This window comes from Manis javanica, chromosome 4 (assembly GCF_040802235.1).
Source record: "Manis javanica isolate MJ-LG chromosome 4, MJ_LKY, whole genome shotgun sequence".
Classification (NCBI taxonomy): Eukaryota; Metazoa; Chordata; class Mammalia; order Pholidota; family Manidae; genus Manis; species Manis javanica.
The window spans coordinates 122,503,078-122,516,094 of record NC_133159.1 but is presented as its reverse complement, the minus strand read 5'-3'; the positions used below and the strand labels follow the sequence as shown (position 1 = coordinate 122,516,094).

The window sequence follows — 13,017 nt, the reverse complement described above, 5'->3', positions numbered from 1 at the left end:
TCCCCAAATGCACACAGCAACGTCTGTGTGTTTTGAGAAGATAAGTCTGGCAACGATTAGCAGAATGGTTTGGAGAGAAGGAGAGAGGAGTGGAGAGAGCTAGCTAGCAGAAGCTTAAGTCAGGGCTTTTCAAATTTTAAGATGCGTACAAATCACTTTAGGATATTCTTAAAATGCACTGTTTCAGTAAGTCTGGGGGACAAGGAGTCTACATTTCTAACTAGCTCCCAGGTAATGCCAAAGAGCAGGTCCATGGACCCCACTTTTGAGTATTAAGGGCTCAAATAAGCAGGTATCAGATATGGGAATCTGCACTTGGAATATAACTGTGTGTTAGACTCAAAGTGTGGCCACCAGACCAGCAGCATCAGCGTCACAGGGACCTTGCTGGAAATGCAGATCTCAGGCCCCACCTCAGACCTGCTGAATTACACACACTGGGGCGGGGCCTGAGAATCTGTTTTAACAAGCCCTTCAGGAGACTCGGATACATAGTCAAGTCTGAGAGCATGGTGTTAGATTTAGGACAGGGATGCGGTTCAACTGAAGGATACTAGATGGCCCCATGACTGAGAGCCCCAAGACTCATGCTGCCATGTGACTCACTTGACGCTAGGGCCAGGTCCCTCCTTGAGCTGCCTTCCCCAGACCATTCATTGTAAACAACAAGGCAGAGGCCTGCACTGAAGGGGGTCCTTCCTTCCCACCAGAACATCCACCTGGTGGCCAAGTGGCTCAGCACCCTGGAGAAGAAGCTGGAGGAGCACAGCAAGAACAGCCACCCAGACTTCAGGGTCTTCATCAGCGCGGAGCCTGCGCCCTCCCCTGAGGGTCACATCATCCCCCAGGGCATCCTGGAGAACTCCATTAAAATCACCAGTGAGCCTCCCACGGGCATGCATGCCAACCTGCACCAGGCCCTGGACAACTTCACCCAGGTGAGGCCCCGGGTGGGAGGGAAGAGGAGCGCCCGCCCGCAAAGACCAGATTCAGCCAGGTGGGAGACAAGCGTGCAGCAGGGAGCAGGGACAGAGCTACTGGGCTGTGGAGCAACTGGGCCCCTGCACAGCTGACTCCTCCCAGTGCCTGCTGAGTACAACCAGCTCTCAATTCCCAATATGCCTGGGGGTGCCAGGCTTAGGCCTTTCATTGGAAAAACTCTGGGGGAGCTTTCTGTAAGTCTGCATGTTAAGTTGCTATAAACCTAATTGACATGCTATGCCAGTCACACACTTACCACTAAGCATACTGCCTTCAAGAAGGAGGTTGATGCTCATGTTCTGGTGATAAGAACTGATATCTGCATCATCTTGAGTATCATTTTCCTAAACGGGCCCTGCCTAAACTCCTACATACTCCATACCAGGGGCCAGACTGCTAAATTTTCTAGATGTTATATTCCACATAAGGGAAATACACATTCTTAATTCAAACAGTCCAGGTGTCAGATAGTGGGGATCTAGACTTGGAATGTAACCATGTATCAGACTCTTACCGTCGATCCCAGACCAGCCTTATCACCGAAGAACTTGCTGGAAATGCAAACTCTCAGGCTGCACCCTAGACTTTCTGAATCAGAAACTGGGTGGGGCCCAGGAATCTGTGTCCTGACGAGTCCTCCAGGGACTCCCTTGCACAGTCAACTTTGCGAACGCTGTATTACAATGCAACGAAGCCTATCAAGGCATTAGCTTTGAAAACGGGCTGCTACTGACTGGAATTTCCATTACTGGGAATTCCAAGACTCATGCTGTGGAGTGTTCATTTAAAGCTGAGGACAGGTCCGTGGCAGCCGGCTCCATGTATGAAGCTTGCCAGGTCAGTTTTCCTCTTCCCAGGAAGGCATCCTGTCTGGCTGCCTGTTCCTTGACGAGCTCCCCTTCCTGGGAAGGCAGACACAAAAAGTGTGTTTACCAGGAGAGCAGGGGCCATGAGGGTTGCCTTAAAGTCCATCCACCTCACTGGGCCTTGGCTGGGTCCCAGAACAGGGTTCTGGGATCTGTCCTCTCTGATGGCATCTTACAATAGCGCCAGTGGGTCCCTGGCTTCATGGAGCCCATGCTACAACTCATCTAGGGGACTTGGAATAGGCCACTCAGCAGGACAGCTGCCTAGCTAGTGCCACTTAACTGAAGCACCAGGACCAGTGGCCCTTTGGGGTCTGGTTTAGCTTAAAATGGGATGAAGGGCATTTGGCAGTTGGAGTCTCGGAAGATTTTACCAAGTGCATGATACGGATCATAACGTAGGAATCCAGCAGTCCAACATGGACAGGAAACCTTCCAAAAAAATTGAGAGGTTCACTCACCTTCCCAACCCACTCATCATTTGGAACAGAGAGTGGGGCAACATTACCCAGAGATTCAGGATATTTTAGTCTGACCTGTTTGTTAGAGATGCCTGCCCACTGCAACATGGAGCAGAAAGTAGAATGTTCTTCTGTCCAGGGGCATTTTCTTTTCTTTTTTAAAATTTTTCCTAAACGGGCCTTGCCTAAAATCCTAGATACTCTATACCAGAGGTCAGAACTGCTAAATTTTCTAGATGTTATATTCCGCATAAAGGAAATACACATTCTTAACTTTGAAATCTACAGCCTTCTTTACAGAAGGTGTAGCTGGGTCCAAGAAGACATTTCTGTCCTGAAAGGCATTGGGCTGCATGACAATGTGAATACACATAATAGCACTACACTATATACACTTTAAATAGTGGAGATGGTACATTTTATGTGATGCATATTTTATCACAAATTTTTTAAAAGTTGAAAAAAAAGGCATTGGAATGCAGTGAGCTGTACTGGAAAGCCAGCTGAAGGAAGCCCCCAGGCACAAGGACAAAGAGGCACACCTTCAAATGCTGAGACTGGTGACAGCAGCACAAAGTCAGAATAAAACAACCATTGCTAATCAGCAGGGCCCTTGGGGAAGTGGGAATAAAAGAGTTCAGCTCTGCATTTGTCCCTTAAATGGTTAAAATGGGGCTCAGGAGGAACAGGAGCTGCTGGCTTTTCCTAGTTCCCACTCTTGGGTTTATCTCCTGGCAAACCTGACGTTGTCTTGATGCTCAGGCAGCTGGGAAGACAGTTCAAGAGCTGCCGGCTTCTCCTGGTTCTTCTGTGCCTGCCACAGGTGGCTGTTTGGGCATCTATAGCCACCATCCATAGCTCATTCGGAGAAAGGAGATGGACTTATGAGTGTATACATCCTTCTCAAGCATTTTAATTGTTCCATTCTGCTTTTCCACATGCCCTGGAGCAGAGGCCCTGGTGTGACACTCACGCTCCTCACTGTGTGCCTTCCAAGCCCCCTTTTAACCATTTAAGGGACAAATGCAGAACTGAGCTCTCTTTTTTCCTGCTTCCCTGACAGCTGTGCTGTCGGGGGTTGACTGTTTTATTCTGACTGAATGTGCCCCTGTCGGCCAGTTTCAGCATTTGTTCGCATGCCTTCTTGTCTGCGCTGAGAGGCATTTTTCAGCAGGATCTAGTTTCTTCAAATGTGTCAGAAGTAACAAAGCAGGCATCCTCCAGCTCTGGGGAACAGCTTGGTCCAGAAAGCAGTCCTAGGTCCTTCCTCGCACTGGACAGTGACTTTGTCCTCTGCACCACTTCTGACCTTGCCTCTCCATGCCTCTGTGCCAAATATGGTACCAAAGGCACCAGGGTGACCCCCACATATCCAGAGAGAGGTGGACTGTCGTGGGCCCTCCACGGCCAAACCAGACCTACCAGGAGCTTAACCTGGTTTGTCTCCTCTGTTCCTCCTGCCCATGTGAGCAAAGTGCAAGGACCAGCTCCTGGTAGGAACGCAGGCCTGACCCTGATGAGCGTGCATGAGCTTTGGAGGTGCTTCTCTTGGGCTCCACCTGCAACATCTTGCTCCTTGCTGAACATACAGGGTCTCACTCAGAGGAAATTACTTTTAATTCCAAAGAATCTAGGGATTTTTGTCCTACCATCCCTTCAAAACACAGCTTCCCGCATCTCCACCTTCACCGCCATCCCTCTTAAGACCCACCAAGCACAGTTCTATTGCCTCCCTCCAGACTATCTCCTTCTTCTCTTCTCGATCCGTCCTGTCTTTCATCCCCTCTCCATGAGCCATGTCTTTTCTGCCAGTCTGCACCCTGCAGTCAGAACCCCTCTTGTTTCTGCAGCCGCATATCCGGCTTCCCCCTCAGGAGTAGTGGAGCGGTTAGGGAGGTGGAGGGCATGACACTCCTCTGTTCCTTGTGCTCTGACTCCCATCCTTGCCCCCCTTCAGCATCTGCTCAGCAGATGAGCTGGGCATTCCTGTCACGCAGGCTAATTACACCTCCTGAGGTCCCATGAGGGGCCAGACACCGTGGCAGGAAAGGAAGAAGTCAGAGAGGCCGCTGTGAGAGTCCTCACCCACACTCCGAGGCAAAATGACATCACTGTGAAGAACGCAGTGCTCCGGGGCCCACTGCCCTGTTTTCCATCAGCTATGCTTGGGAACTTCATTAGTATGTCCATATGTGCGAACCCTAACTGTAAACTGAACCCCACTGTAACCAGAATCTAAACCTTAGCTCAGATTCTAAACTAAAACCCAACGCCTTTGCAAGGTCCCCTGGAACCCCGAGCCTGTGCCTGTCTGCTATGCAAGCTGCAGTCCTACAGCAGCTCAGAGCTAAGGAGGATACACGGTAGCTTAATCCAACGCAAGCCCCAGCCACCGTAGCCACACCGCGGCTTGCCCTGAGTAATGGCATGTCTGTGTCACCACTGGGGGCAACACTTGCCTTTCAGGACACCCTGGAGATGTGTTCCCGGGAGACGGAGTTTAAGAGCATCCTCTTTGCTCTCTGTTACTTTCATGGGGTGGTGGCCAAAAGACGAAAGTTTGGGCCCCAGGGATGGAATCGCTCCTACCCCTTCAACACCGGGAACCTCACCATCTCTGTGAATGTGCTCTACAACTTCCTGGAGGCCAACGCAAAGGTGAGGTTTCCAGCCAGCACAGGGGGCAGGGGTTAAGTGGGAAGGGCCACTCCTGAGGAGGAGGGTGCAGCATCCACACAGGGAAGAAGGGGCATGTGTGCTGGGGAAAGTCTGAACCCTTCCCAAGTGGTGTGAGGAAGTGCGAGTTTAACCCCGTGGCTGATCTGGAGTGACTGGAGGGAGGCCGAGAAGAGTGCCCTACAAAGGTTAGGGCCAAGAGAGCCCAGGAAACCAGACTAGTGACTCACACCCAGTGGGTGTCGGTCCCATGAGTGCCCATCCCAAGGCCACCAGCCCAGGGCATACACAGCCTTGCAGGGCTTGTGGATTGTCAGGAGGAGACCCCCACTCACTTCCACACTGCCACCCCCCACACTGCCATCCCTTCCTTTGCTCCACGGAGGCCAGGCTTCCCCAAGTGGTTTTCCTCCTAACTTTGACATCACTCAACTCATGTACTCTATTCCATTCACTATGAACTTTCAAAGGAGACAATTAACTATTAGCTAATTAATGGCAGGAAATTAGGAAGGTGCCCCATTCCTTGCTTCTTTCATTTGCCATTTGCCTATTTAAAAGACTCAGGTAGAGCCCGGATTCATGGCCACAGTTAATAACCACCAGAGAGGAAAGGCCTTTATGCGAGGGGGCTGGCATATACCTTCCCCCCCACACCCTGTGATGCAATTCTTCAAACATTGAACAGGCCCCCAAACATGCCTGACTTTGCTGGGCACTTGGGGTGCGCATGGGAGTAAAACCTTGCTCCTAGTCTTGAGAGGCATGCCATCCGCGGCTTACACTGCCTGTGCATCAGGACAGCTGCGATGCCCATGTGGAGGTCTCCCTTTCTTTCCCCCTCTCTCAGGTCCCCTATGACGACTTGCACTACCTCTTTGGAGAGATCATGTATGGAGGCCATATCACAGATGACTGGGACAGGAGACTCTGCAGGACCTATCTGGAGGAATTCATCAAACCAGAAATGCTACTAGGAGAGCTGTGTCTGGCCCCAGGGTTCCTGGTCCCAGGAAACATGGACTACAATGGCTACCATCAGGTGAGGCTCTGCTCTTTCCTGCCAAAGGCACTGATGGCGCTCACACAGGGTCTACTCTTCCCTCGCTGCAGCCCCACAGGACCTGGGGCACTCAGAGCCGGGCCTGTCTGCAGGGTGGGCCTCAGCCCCAAATTTGCCCTGTTCAGTTCGAGAGCTATAGGATTTCTACCATCAAATATCAATGATACAATTGAGCCTTTGGAGATCTTTTCATTCTTGATGTTTGGTTCAATAATTCTATTTGTTGCTCTTTTTTACAAATAACATCTGGGGTATTCATTTGATGATTTTCATTCAGGATATTGGCAAAGCCATTAGGAGCAAAATTTCAGTAAGAACTTACCCAGCTTTTAGTGTCGTTCCTATTATTCTCAGTACCTTCAGAGGGACCCGATCTTGTGGCCAGTCCTCTCACCCCTCCTGCTCTGCTCGCTCCTGGGAACACAGGCCATGTGCTCACACACATACAGCAAGAAAAACGTTTTCATGGAGCTTTTCATACTATTTCTTTGGTTTTGCCTATTGCTACAGCTATTTGTAAGGAGCGCATCTTTACCTTTATAGCCTGTCATGAAAAATATATTGAAAGATATTATCATTTTTAAAACCTCTTTTATGGCTTGACTTTTGAACATGCATGAAAGAACTTTGAATGCCAAACTTAAGGGAAATACCAGTCATAGAAACACTAATTACAAGTTGTAAAATATATTTAATTCATAAAATTTAAGGAGGTAAATCATAAAACTCATTAGATCCAGAACAACTGGACCAATGAGAACAAATTAAAACCAATAAGACTGTTTAAACAAAGTAAGAGGATTTTTTTTAACTACTTTACCAAAAGGCATCAAGACTTTAACCAGGAAAATTGTGCAAGAGCGTCCCCTAGTGTCCGTGACACAATTAGACAAGAGGCTGGAGCCGTGCTGGGCATCAATAACGTGGTTTGTCCATTTCCAAATCACTGCAGTAGATTTTCCTTTTCATCATACCTGTCTCTCATCTGTCCATTAACAGGTTGTTATAGGGAACCTACCAAGAGCCCAGGAGTGTGCTGGGCTGGATGCTGAAAGAAATACAAAAATAAACACACAGATTTGCCTTTGAGGAATGAGCAATATTTTACTTAGACTAGATGTGAATAACACCAAGAAAACATCAAAATCAAATCAGGAGCCAAACTTGAGGGATGTTTTCTCACTGTGACAGAAAGAACTGGGAAGGAGTACTTGGAGACCATTCAGAAAAGAAAGTGAGCTGGAGAGGATTAAGAGCCGGGGAGTACTTTTTTAGGGACGGCAGACTGTGGCCCACCACAACTGACCACAGAGAGGCGTCGTTTTGGTGACGCAGATTTAAGTTTTTAAAATTCTAATGATTTTCACTAGAGGTAGGTACTCTCCAGCTCACAGCAAAACTCACCTCATCCCACAGCCCTATTCACACATTTATTCTGTATGCCTGTCCCTATGTTTGTGTTCAGCTTTGTGATTCCTGATTTAGAGAAAACGAATTTAAGGGGAAGTGGGCTGGGACCCTAGAAGAGCTTGGCCACAAACACCAGGTTGGGATTAGCATTTCTGAAGGACACTGAGCATCCTTCTTGCGCATGGAGGGACCGGTGTATATCAGGCAGCGGTGAAGGGCGTGAGATTGGGGATAAAGTCCTCTAAGCTTCCCGGACAAGAGAATGCTCTTGTAAATGTGAAGTCTGGAAAACCAGCCCACCTGCAAAAACAGATGGTGTCAGGAAAGGCCGGGGAGAGGATGTGCACTAACAGATAGAGAATATGTGACCGGCGTCGATTGAGTGTGCTCTCCTGGAGGGCCAAAGGGACACTGCTGCTGGGGGCCTGCTCTGGCCCACCAACTGCCCTTCAGGGCAGATCCAGAGTGGGAGAGGGGAGGTGCTGCTCTTTAATGGGCTTGCCCTAGACTTGCAGTACATCAATGCCGAGCTGCCCGCAGAGTCGCCCTACCTCTATGGCCTCCACCCCAATGCGGAGATCGGCTTCCTGACCCAGACCTCGGAAAAGCTCTTTCGCATGGTCCTGGAGCTGCAGCCCAGGGACAGCCAAGGCGGAGAGGGGGCAGGAGCCACAAGAGAAGAAAAGGTCAGCCCATGGGTCACGCGGGGGTGGGGGGTGGGGAGGAGGGGGCCCAGTACACAACACTGCGCTGCGCACTCCGTCCCCTCGCACACGGCCGGCCGGTCCAGCCTTGGCATGCGTGCCCCTCACCTCCAGGAGGCCCTCTCCCCGGTCATGTCACCAGGCTGGCCGTCTGGTTAAATCATGCGAAGTCCCTGCCCATGGGTTTGGCCATTTGCTTTGCTAGTCCACCCAAAGTCTGTGTCTATTCAGTTTTCCTGCCATAGTGAAGAAAGGGCAGGACTGAACACCGGTGGTTTGGGAACCTTGAAACTGACTTCACGATGGGGGCACAGCTGCTCCTAAACGCCTCCACCATCATCCCACCAACCGGATGCTCAGGCAGATGAACGCATTCTTCAGAATGAAAGTGCCTTCTCTCTGTGCGGAAGAGTTAATCTGACTTCCAACGCACAGGTAGGTGCTGGTGAGCATGGGGCTTCCGGAGGGTCAGGAAGGTAGTGGGAATGACGGAGCCGACCAGCGTGAGGTGCTAGCTGTGGGACAACCAGAGGCAGTCTGAGGGCTCTGCTCCTGATGGGTGCAGCCGAGGGCAGAGAAGGCCCAGGGCACCAAAGGGAAACTTTTCCTGGGGCATGCAAATCCAGCCCCCAAGAGATGGATTCCCCTCGCCCTACCTCCACTCCACAGAACAGCCTGGGTTCTTGTAATCTTTACTCGGAGATTCCATTGGCCTTACCAGGAAACATACTTGGAAGATTCAGGGTTAGGAAACCAGGGTAGGTATCAGTCTTTGAGGCACCAGGGATCGATTTTAGGAAAACTGACTGATATTAAAGGGGCTGGACTTTTGCTTAAAGGTATGGAGTGGTGTCATTAAAATAGTAGTTCTTAAATTTTCAAATACCTCAGAATGAGCTAGGGAGCTTGAAATTCAGACTCTGATGTCTGGGGTTAGGCCCAGGAATTTGCTCCCTGGTGACTCTGATGCAGGTGAACATGCACATGAAAAAGCTGCTCTAAATCATGTCACTCAGCCCGTTTCACTGTTTGATGCATAAGATATCATTTGAGAACAAAAGGCAGAGAAGACATTTTATGTTGCTCAGAATCCAAACCACCTAGTGTGAAAAATGTTCCTAGCTCTAAAAATGAAAAAGGCTAAGACTATGTAAATAATAGATTTAGGATTCTTTAGGTGGGGTTCAAAGAAGCTTCTAGATCTTGTTATTTCCTTATCACCTTTGCCCAGCTCAGTAGAGTTGGACATGATGAGAGGATGACAAGGACACGATGAGAAATGACGTGCGTGTGTGAATGTGTATGTGGGAGGTGACATGTGTGGTGTGGGGATGGATGTGGGTGGGTGTAGGTGTGAGTGTGGGTGTGTGTGGGTGTTTGGGGTTGTGAGGGTGCATGTGGGTTTGTGGGTGTGGGTATGGGTCTGTCAGAAACAAGTGAGCCGAGCTCACTGGCCGTGACTGTGGTGTGCAGGAAGCAGGTGTGCAAGTTAGTGTGTGTGTCCGCTGTGCAGTGTCCCGGTGCTCGCCCGGGACAGTCAGTTTCTCTCAGTGCCCACGTGTTCTCCCAAGCCGTGCTCCTTCACATGCACAGGACAGCCCCAGAGGACAGCACACAGCCAAAACCGAGGGAGTGTTTGTGTGTTGAGCTGGAAATGGGCCAAAGGCTGCACACATACACTCACAGACTACTGGCCTAAATCCCTCGCATGTCCACATCTACATGGAAGAAAATTCGAGAAATGGAGTGTATAGCTGGGCAGCCATGTGCCTAGGGAAGAGAGAAGAGTCAGGGGGTATGGAAGCTGGGTAGAGGACGCCAGCAGTCCAGCACAGTGTTCAACCCAAGCTTGCATTTTCTCTAGGACATCATGGCTCATTGGATGACCTGAGCTGCGAGTGCTGCATGGCCCCAGATGCCTCTGTTAGGTGGATGAATCTGCCATTAATCAGGGGGGTACCTGGCCATTTTTGTTTGCTAGGTTGCTGTAACGAAGTGCCACCGACAGGGTGCAACCAAATTATTCTCTCACTGTTCTATGAGCTAGAAATCCAAGATGAAGGCACCGGCAGGGCTGGCTTCTTCTGGGGCCTCTCTCTCTGGCTCGGCGGTGGCTGTCTTCCCATGGGGTCCACAGTAGGCCTTTCCTCTGCACTCCTGTGCCCCTGGTCTCTGTGTGTCCAAATCTCCTCTTTCTGGAAGGATTCTAGTCTTACAGATTAGGTGCCATCTTAACAGCCTCATTTTAACTTAATTACCTCTTTAAGTATTCCACATACAGTTACATTCTAAGGTACTGGGGGTTGGGACTTCGACATACGAATTTTAGAGGCTCACGACTGAGCATATCCCACTGGCCTCTGGACACCACCCCTGCTGCTTTCGTGGTGAGGAGCTGTCTGCCCTCCATTTGCCCTGGACTACTGGATTTCTTTAGCATCGAACAGCTGGTGAGTCATAAGGAGAGAGGTGAAGCAGGTTCCCTGGCTCCCTAATCCTTGGGAGAATGCTTTTATGATCTTATGAAAGCCTTATAAAACCTTTAAAAAAAAAGGCAACTCAGAATCTATAAAGGAAAAGATTGAAAAATTTGATGTCTTAAAAAATTTTTAATATTTGCAAAGCAAAAAATATCCTGAACAAAGTCAAACTTGGAGAACCTATTGGTAGCACAGATACCACAGGGAAGCGGACAGTTTTGCTAGTCTACAAAGAGCTCTTACATATGAAAAGAGAAGGAGAAAGAAGAGAGGAGGGGGAAGAACCCAGACACAAAAGAAATTCACATAATAATACAAATAAATGGCCAATAAAAATAGTAATGTGTTCTCAGAGTCACTCACAACTAAATGAAGTTGAGCAACATCTCATTTTTCACCTAACAGGGAAGGTTCTTAAATGTGATAATATCCAGTGGTTGAGGACATAAGAAAACACGCATGTTCCTCCCTGTTGGTAGAGGTTTTACTTAGAGGACAGTTTGACAATAGCTACTGGCATTTAAAAAGTTCTTACTTTTTACTCATAATTTTATCTCTAGGAATTCAGCCAGTGGAAACACTCAGCAGTGCACAGATTTGATGATATATTTATATTTATCTAGTGCAGCATTGCTAGTAGCAGAAGTGATAAACACACCAAATATCCATCAATAGGGGAAAGATGCAATAAATTGCATATGCTGAAACAGTCACATACATACACATATATACTGTTAAACAAAAAAGGACATATGCATACATACTAACAAGGAATGTGTCCAAGAGTTATTGTATAGATTAAAAGAACACAGCTGAAAAAGCCATGTGAGGTATGCTTCCCTTAATGATGGGTGGAGAAAAGGGAAGGGAGGTGTGAGGGTGGGAAGAGGAAGGCAGGAAGAGGGCACCGCGGACGGGCATGGTGGTTAAGGACATGGACGGAGGGGGAACGGAAGGTGGTGGAGAGTTGTATGCACTGAAGGACAACTGCAGGAACTATAAGCCAAAAAAATGAACAGCTAACAGTGGCTTTTCTTTCCCCTTTAAAGGGAAGAGGCAAGATGGTGGGAAGATTTGCTCCCGATATCCTAAGTATCTGTAATGTTTAGATTTTTGCGGTAAGCATTTCTCACTTTCCCAAAAAGGAAAAAAGGCAGAGGCGCCCTGTGTGCAAATAAAGCAGACTGCATCCCTGGGGCCCGCTGCCCCCTGAGAAGGGGTAGAAGTGGGTCCTGTCTGCAGCTGTGGGTCTGCTCCCTTCGCTGATGGGGCCCTCACGAGCACGCCTGCTCCCCGAATGCTCCACAGCCCCATTGGCGACAGAACAGAGCTGCTACCCCACGTCCAGTGGATTTTGGAACAATGCCTCCACACTATCTTTTTATCTTTTTGTGAATAATGTCCAAATGGCAGCTCACTGATAGAGGGCTGTTTCTTCAAATTCAGCTCCAAAGACAGAAATATGATATAATGTTAGCCGTTTGTCTTCTACCCCAGCAGCAGCTTTCAGCTACCATTAAAATTCCATCCCAGTTTTTGCTATGACAGCACTGGAGACCCATTTGTGACAGGGTGATGAATTTTTACCTCCTTTTTTTCTAACATCAGCTCTTTTCCTAGAGAATGTATTGTGTGTTGACAATACAAGGAAGGGTGAATATTAATCATCCTGTACATTTATATAGTGCTTTATAGCTTTCAGATGCTGCCACGTCCATCAACTCAGTTGATTTGATCTTCACATCAGCCTTGGGAGTTGGGGGAGAAGGGGCAGGTAGAGAAAGACACTCTTAGAAATTTCTCTGCATGAGAAAATTGAGGCCTAAATGACTTGCCTTAAACTCACACAGGTAACGCATAACAGGACAGTTTTAATGTAGTCAGGGCTCTCTGGCTGCAAGCAGCAGAGACCAGTGTAGCTAAAATGGACAAGAAATAGCTTGCTATATCAAAGGAATCGATCTGAGAGAGGCTCGCCACCGCAGAGGCTCTAGGGGCCCCGGGGGAGCCCCGTCAGAGCACTTCCATCCTGCCAGGGGCTCCAGCCACGGCCCCGCCCTGAGTCCGAGGCTGGACACGCAGATGCTCCTGCTCCTGTGGAAGATACTCTGACCAGCCTGCTTGGGTCACGGGAGGGCTGAGCTCCATGACTGTACCCAAAACAGGGAAGAAGGGGTAATTTCACAAAAGGAGATGGGGAAGTTGCAGACAAAGGGGAGATGGAAGGCAAACAGGCAAAAATAACAGCGGGCCACCACAAGCCTGGAGCTCAGCTGGCACAACCAGGAAGGGCTGGCACTCTCCTTGGCCCATGCTCTCCCTCCCCTCCTCCCTCTCTGCTGGACACATGTGCTGTTATGTCTCCACTTGTTTCAT

The 13,017-nt window shown here is 49.1% G+C and overlaps 1 pseudogene; it reads left to right on the top strand.

The window, feature by feature from the left end:
- The window catches only part of LOC108387707 (dynein axonemal heavy chain 9-like), a 353,770-nt pseudogene that overhangs the window by 311,234 nt on the left and 29,519 nt on the right, over nt 1-13,017 (top strand).